Below are 8,075 nucleotides of genomic sequence, written 5' to 3' on the forward strand. Positions count from 1 at the left end.
TCATGCAATTTGTGGCTAAGGCTTGTTCTTGAGCAGCCAAAATAAAGCCTTCAGTTTCTTTGTTCAGTATTCCTGATTTTAGCCAATTCCAAGTAAGCTTTTGGTCAGCTTTGCCTTCAATTTTCAGGTATTGGCCATGCATAGCTTTACTTTTCCAATTTTCAATTCGCTTCTCAATTACTTCTTCTCAATTTATTATTATTATTATTATTATTATTATTATTATTATTATTATTATTAAAATTAAAATTAAAATTAAAATTTATTTGTCACCTATTTCTCTGTGAGGCTACTATGTGGATTACATTAATAAAAAGGAAGAAATAAAAAGAGTGTAGACGCAGAATAGAAGCAACTAATATAACAACGCAATAATCAATGTCAAAGAAACAGAACAAGAATACATCAATATGATAACCAAAAAAATGGATAGCTGGAGAGCAGAGAGCAAGGGCAGAGGAGAAGGTGGAGTCTGCCATCAATCTAGCAGCCACTTCCAGTGATGTACTCCCTCATTGAGTCCCCAGGCAAACCAGCAGAGCCCGGTCTTCAAGCTCTTGAGGAAGGATAGTAGGATGGGGAAGAACTTTAGAGGATAAGATGTTCCAAAGGGCAAGCACTGTAGCAGAGAAGGCTGTTCTTCTGAATCTCAATAGTTGGAGTTCTTTGATTGACAGGATCTGAGTAGGGCCAGCTTGTCGGGAAATGTCAAAGGTAAAACAACTCCTCTATTTTAGAAGCAAATGTTGGGGGAAATCTAGTCTTTCCTTGAATAAACATAGGATTTCTTTCTACCCAACGAGAAGCCAATATTCTTCTGTAGTTGTAGGATGTTAGTAGTAATATTGCTTCCTGGCATCCCTTCTCTGCTTTTGCTCAGGCATTTGGTGCTGAAGGTCAAGGGGACTTTGCATTCTAGAAAATATTTGTGCATCACGTTCTGGTCAGCTGTAGTGTTACAGCTCCAGATCGATCTATGCTCCTTTGCTGGGTGATGTCCATGTTATTGTCCCTATTTGGGGAGCACATTCAAAAGTTTGAGATAGCTTAATTTGAGCTAGATGGATGGAGGGATGGACAGATAGGAATTGGGTAGGGTTAGTCTAGAGAAAAGGAAGACTAGGAGTGACATGATAGTAGTAATCTAGCATTTGAGGGGCTGCCACAAAAAACAAGGGATCAACTTATTTTCCAAAGCATCAAAAGGCAAGACAAGAAACAATGGATGGAAAGTAATCAAAGAGAGAAACAACCTGGAATTAAGGAGAAATTTCCTGAATGTGAGAACAATCAGAAACAGCTTGCCTTCAGAAGTTATAGGTGCTTCATCCCTGGTAGATTTTAAGAAAATACTGGACAGTCGCCTGTCTAAAATGGTGCAGGGTCTCCTCCTCTAGCAGGGAATTGGAGTAGAAGTTTTCCAGGATCTCTTCCAGCTCTATTCTGACTGATGGATAAAGAGATAGATGACAAAGAGTGATTGATAGATGATGATGATGATGATGATGATGATGATGATGATGATGATGATAAACAGATGATAGACAGATGATAGATAGATAGATAGATAGATAGATAGATAGATAGATAGATAGATAGATAGCATTGTGATGAATATGGCTAAATGTAAAAGTAAAAAAAACAGTAAATCTGTTATTTTAAGAAAATATTAAGGAAAATTTGACAATTAGATATTGAATAATGCTTCATCCAAGCATGCCAGCCCTTAATGTGTTTCTCTGCAGTGACATATGGCACAGTCATTGTATAAACCCTTCTCCTCTGAAGCAATAGAAATCTTTCATCTCTAAGCCAATGAAGGGATTAGAATAGGAGGGGGTCCATCTGCTTGCTGCTCCACAAAATCTCTCTGCTCTCAGTTAACTGGTGACTTTCTAAATTGTGTGTTTGTGTGTGTGTGTGTGTGTGTGTGTGTGTGTGTGTGTGTGAACTCATGGCAAACAACCAGATGATTTCACTTATCCAGTCAATCAGAACAATCTTGCCAGTGGAATCAGTGGACTAAGTAATTGTAATATAGCATCATGACCAGAGGAAGGGTTCTACTAGCGTGTAATGCAGGGTTGTCTCTTTAAAGATTTTACACAGACAGAGAGAGACTTCATTTTTTTCCTTTTTCTTTAGCTCCTAGGAGAAGAAAAACACAAGTTCAAGCCATCAGAATGTGTAGATGGCCTCTTTTATTAGTCCGCAACCCACACAATTCAACCAATGCATGCGTACAAAGAGGTGGGGGAGTTTCCCAAATACAAATAAGAAGAACTTGGAAAGTTTTCATTTTAATTAGCTTTATCTGACCGTGTAAGCCATAAAGAGAGAAATCAAAGAGCTGCACTGTGCGGTGCCTCTTGGTAAAATAATCAGCTTTGATGTTATTCTTTTGATAGCCCCTGTTCGGGCAGGGAGGTGGGGGGAGAGTTGTGCAAGAGGTATTTCTTACAATTTGCTGTCATTGGACATAGTCTGACCAACCTGGAAAGATTGCTGCTCCTGCCAACTCAATCAGTAATCATAATGATACGAAGGGCATTCAGTTTTGGGTCCTGGTATTATAATCAAATGCATTGTTTTGTTAAAAATGTAGTAGGGAAAGTGAAAATAACGAAGACTCCAAAAAAAAAAAAAAAAGCTGAAGCTGACATTAAAAGAATGAAAAGTAGAGTAAAAGATTCAAGAGTGCATGTTTATGAAAGGGGATGAAGCTCTGAAAGGACCTGCTCGTGTTTCTGGACATCAGCAAACAAAAAACAAAAAAAACAGGCCATCTCCATATCGAATTGATTTCTTTGAAGGCACCCAATTAAAAGACACATTTCAGATGTTCAAATTACTTGGTGCTTGTTGAGGTAGCCACCACTGAACTTTTAGCTGAACTCAATGTCATGGATGCAGATAGATAAGTTAGATAGGAGGGGGGGAGGGAGAGAGAGAAACAATAGCTAGAGAGCTAGATGGTAGCTAGAGAAATATCATAGCTATAGATAAATAGTTAGATAGGTAGGTAGGTAGGTAGGCAGGCAGGCAGGCAGGCAGGCAGGCAGGCAGACTCACTTGTAATATTCTGAGTAGAACTTCAAAAAAGTAATTGCTCCTCCGTTAACAACATTTTCTATTTATCTTTCTCCCCTCCTCCCTTAATGCTTCTTTTCTAACCATCATCTCAGCTTCTATCTGTGAAGTCTGGCAAGTGATCATACAGCTTAACAAATGAAACAACCAGGAGAATATCTTTCTGCCCTTCTGACATTGGGAAATGATGATGAATGGCACTGTGGACCGTCCAGCGCAAGAACTGACTGAAGGGTGTCTCTACTGAAATCAACAGTGTGTGCACATGCCAAGGCAGTTCAGCAAGTGTAGGTACTTGGACCATGGTGGTTGTGCAACTCCTCCCTTTTATCGCCGCCTCCTGGCACCAAAAAGCTCTGGAGAGAAAACATGTAGCAGCTGCTAGTGGCTTCATCTCCACTAAGTCCTGTCCATCAAGCAGCGAATCAGCTAAGCCTTTGGCAGGCTTTGAATGGGGACAATGGAGTTCCAAAACTGAGTTCCAAAACTGAGCATGTTCTATCCAACATGGGGATAATCCAGACTATTCCAGTGCATCATCTTTACCACATTTCATCCTTCTAGGAGCAAACTTTGAAGAAGGCAACCTCCTTGAGATTCTTATGGGAATTATGGGATGCTTTGGAACTTCCCATAATCAGGATGCAGCATGAGCATGCTTACAAGAGCAGTACAATAATTGAGAAGTATTAACAATGCACTTTTACTAATAGGTAATAAGCCCCCTCAGCTTAGCAAACCAAGCTGTGGCTCCTAAAAAGTCAGACAATACAGAATTTGGATTCCAATAGAAAGCATGTTCTGCTCCCTTTTATATGTTTGGATGCATGACTGAATCCAAATCCTTCTACCCTCCAGGAAACACCAACCTCCCATTAATCCTTATTCCTTTTACTCAACCCCTGAAGCAGAGAAGAGTTCACTCCTCACTCTCCCCTCCCCCCTCTAGGAAGTTAGCACTCACCCCTCTCCTAGAAGAATGAAATATCCTAGGAAATATTAAAAAGGCAAAATATTTCCCCTAAAAAGAGTAGAAACTCAGAAGCAGAAAGTCACCTCAGAGGCAGAAACTCAGCCCCGCCCCCAGCTTTGCTAATGGACCGTTACTCTGGCCTGGGCCAGCCTATTTTACATAATAAAGATTTCCAGGTAGAGCTGTAGGAATTGCCCAAAGCACTTTCATTGCATCATCATCCAGCAAGGCTCAACCAAGCCTGGGACTCAGGACAGCCTACAGAGTTGCCCCTGCATGGCCCCATGGGAGCCTGACAACCAATCAGAATGCAAGCTCAAATACAAATCCAAACAGAGGGTATTAAACCCAGGCACGCTCAGCATATCACCCCTTCCTTCTTTTCCTTCATCTTGAAGCATGTAATTGTTCTTTTCACTTTGGAGCTCCAGGCCATGTGGTCTTGTCCACCATTAAACCATCTTTCCAGGCAGCCTCCATGTTTCCAGTATCTTTTTCCCCACTTGGAACTGAACCCAGAAGGATATTTCTTCCAACACCCCTTTCCTAGACCAATATCTAGAGAAGTATAATCTATTGTCGCTCTCAAAATGCCATTCTCTGCAGGGTCCTGGAGAAGTGGCATTTTCCAAGGTGTGCAGAAACTGGAAATGAGCTCTGGTAGGATTCCATGCACCAAACAAGGGGAAATAAAGGAAGGAAGAAAACCAAGCTGCTAAGTTTGGAGAATAAGGAGACCAGACATCTGACCAGTGACTTCAACTCTTTAATAATAACAGGAATCAGAATGGAACAGAGCAATGCTATGGGCAGCAGTAACCCTTTTATAGGGTTAGCTGCTGCCTTATTAACCAATGAAAATGTGCAACAGGTTCAAACTACTGACCAATAAGGACAGTCCCAAAAGTGGCCAATCAGGGACTGGTTCTGGCCCAATCCCAAGTTGTTGTATAAGGACCAATCAATTGTGCAGGTTTTCAACCCCTAATTTGCATTTAGGTTATTCACTTTTATTGATTCACAACACCCCTCCCCCTTGGGTCCCGTTTGAGGGGAGCTGTGATAAAATCCTCAAGATAGGCAGGCCGTTTGGTCTGCCTGGATGATTTCCGAGGCTCCACCGGGTTTTGTCTAATGTCCGGTTCCGGTGGAGCGTTTGGATGACCATTGTTAAGTTCTATTTCGCTGCACGGCGATTCCGTGCTGTATTGACTGTGGTTGTCTCTGCCACTGCGTGTTTCTTCGGGGTTTTGCAGTTCGTTTTCCCCCGTATTAAAGTTCCCTGAAGACATCAACTCCCTCCCCGCTTCACGTTCCGGTGCTTCGCTGGGCTGTAGGGCTCCCGTTGACCTGCTATTAGTTGTATCAAAGTCAAATTCCTCGATACTTCCTCCCCCTTGAGTTGGTGAACCGGGGAAGTCATGGCTGCTGGGTGGTAATCTCGATCGGAGCTGGTCTATGTGGCGTTTCCACACCCTCCCATCGTCTGTTAGCAGGCGGTAAGATCTAGGCCCGGTGAGGTGGGTAACGGTTGCGGGTATCCATAACGGGTCGCCGGAAAAGTTTTTGGCAAAGATTAAATCGCCTACCTTAAATTCCCGGCATTTGCTGCTGGAGCCGACAGGTTTTTCTGGTGCGAAAGCGGGGTGGAGCCGGTCAAGGTGCGATCGTATTTTCTGCCCCATAAGAAGTTCAGCGGGTGTTTTGTTGGTCACGCTGTGGGGCGTGATGTGCTGCAGTAAGAGGATTCGATTGATTTTCTTGTCGATGTTGCCAAATTCCATTTTATGCAGGGTCTTTTTCACAAATTGTACCATGCGTTCTGCACGTCCATTCGCCGCAGGGTGCGCGGGCGAGGTCAGCGCATGGCGGATGCCCCGATCAGCCAGATATTGTTCAAAGGGCAATGCAGTGAACTGCGGGCCGTTGTCCGAGACCAACACGTCCGGAAACCCGTGCGTGGCAAATAGTCTGTTTAATTTATTAATAACTGAGTCGGTTGTAGTTGTGTGCATTCGATGAATCTCGAGCCAGTTGGAATAGGCGTTGACAGTAATCAGGAAAGTGTGACCTTTGGTAGGCCCCGCAAAGTCAATATGAATACGGGACCACGGTCCCCTCGGTGTTTCCCATTCGGTTGGGCTTGCTTTCGGTGGGGCGTTGCTGACGTCCTGGCAGCGTTGGCACGTAGCGACCCAGGCCTCGATTCTTTTGTCGATTCCCGGCCACCAAGCGTAGCTGCGTGCGAGTGATTTCATCCGCACAATGCCCGGATGTCCTTCATGCAATACGGCCAGCACAGTCTGTTGCAATTTGGCAGGGATTACGACTCGATCGCCCCACAAGATACAGCCTTTTTGGGAAAACAGCTCTGTTTGGCGGGCTTTGAAGGGCGCCCATTCAGGTGCAATTTGGTCCGTCGGCCACCCCCGTTCAACCCAGCGTAGTATGTGTTGCAGAACTGGGTCACGTTTCGTTTCAAAAGCAATGTCTCTAGCCGTCAAGGGTGGTGCCTGTAGAGTTTCAATCTGTAGTGTTGAGAGGGTTGGGGCTGGATCCACAACAGCGTCTGGGAGCGGTGTGTTGCTCAATGCATCGGTGTGGAGAATCGATTTCCCCGGGCAGTGCTGCAAAGTGTAGTTGTAGGCCGCCAGGAATTCAGATCAACGGGTCATTCTGGGGGACAATATATACGGGGTTGGTTTATTACCCGCAATGATCCCCAGTAGCGGTTTATGATCAGTGATTATTGTAAATGCACGGCCATAAACATATTCGTGAAATCTTTTAACTGCAGCAACAATAGCTAAAGCTTCTTTGTCCAGCTGACTATAATTTCGTTCAGCTTTAGCTAAGGTTCACGAAAAAAACGCGATGGGGGCTTCTGCTCCGTTTGGTAACATGTGGGCCAGAATTGCCCCAACCCCAAAAGGTGATGCATCACACGTGATAGTGAGCGGCAGAGTCTCGTTGTACTGCATAAGTACTGAATCAGAAGTTAGCAATTTCTTTACTTGTTGGAAAGCATGTTGTTCCCGTTGTCCCCAAACCCACGTTGCTTTTTTGTCTAATAGTCTATGCAATGGTTCAGCTACTGTTGCTTTGTGGGGTAAAAACACATTATAGAAATTGATAAGTCCAAGGAACGCCTGTAGGTCTGCCTTGTTCCTAGGAGTGGGTGCCTTTTTAATTGCTCGTAATTTGTCTTCGGTGGGATGAATTCCTTGGCTGTCCAGGAGATATCCCAAAAATTCTACTTTTTCGGTACATAAGTGGCATTTATCTTTTTTTTACTCTGAGGCCAGCATTTTGGAATCTTCGTAAAACCTCTCTGAGTCGTTTTTCTAGGATGTCTTTGTTAGGTGCGGCGATGAGTACATCGTCGAAATATGGGACAACGCCTTTTATCCCTTGTAACAACCTTTCCATTAAACTCTGGAAGATTCCAGGGGCGACGCTTACTCCGAATTGGAGCCGGTTGCATTTAAATGCACCCCTATGTGTTACGATCGTTTGCGCCTCGGCTGTGGTTGGGTCTACAGGCAATTGTTGATACGCCTGGGCTAAATCTAGCTTGGCGAAAACTTTCCCGCCGCCCAGAGAATGGAGTAAGTGTTGCACTACCGGTACTGGATAAGCACTTTGCTGCAGTGCGTGGTTTAATGTGGCCCGGTAGTCTCCGCAAATTCTTAGGGACCCATCAGGCTTGATAGGCGTCACTATCGGGGTTTCCCAACGGGCGTGGTCGGTGGGTTCCAGTACGCCCTGCGCTATCAGCTTATCGAGTTGTTCGTCGATTTTAGGCTTTAAGGCGAACGGCACCCGACGCGGCTTAAGGCGGATGGGTGCTATTTCAGGGTTCAAGTTAAACGAGATTGGGGTCCCCTTATACTTGCCTAGTCCGTTCGCGAAAACGTCTTGGAATTCTTGCACGAGTGCTTCCTCCCAATCGACGCTCTCGGCCTTGTGGACTCCGGCTACAGTGATTCCGAGCGGCCTGAACCATTGGAGG

Source organism: Notechis scutatus, chromosome 1, assembly GCF_049901735.1.
Source record: "Notechis scutatus isolate UNSWTSFEM ecotype Mainland chromosome 1, rNotScu1.2, whole genome shotgun sequence".
Lineage (NCBI taxonomy): Eukaryota > Metazoa > Chordata > Lepidosauria > Squamata > Elapidae > Notechis > Notechis scutatus.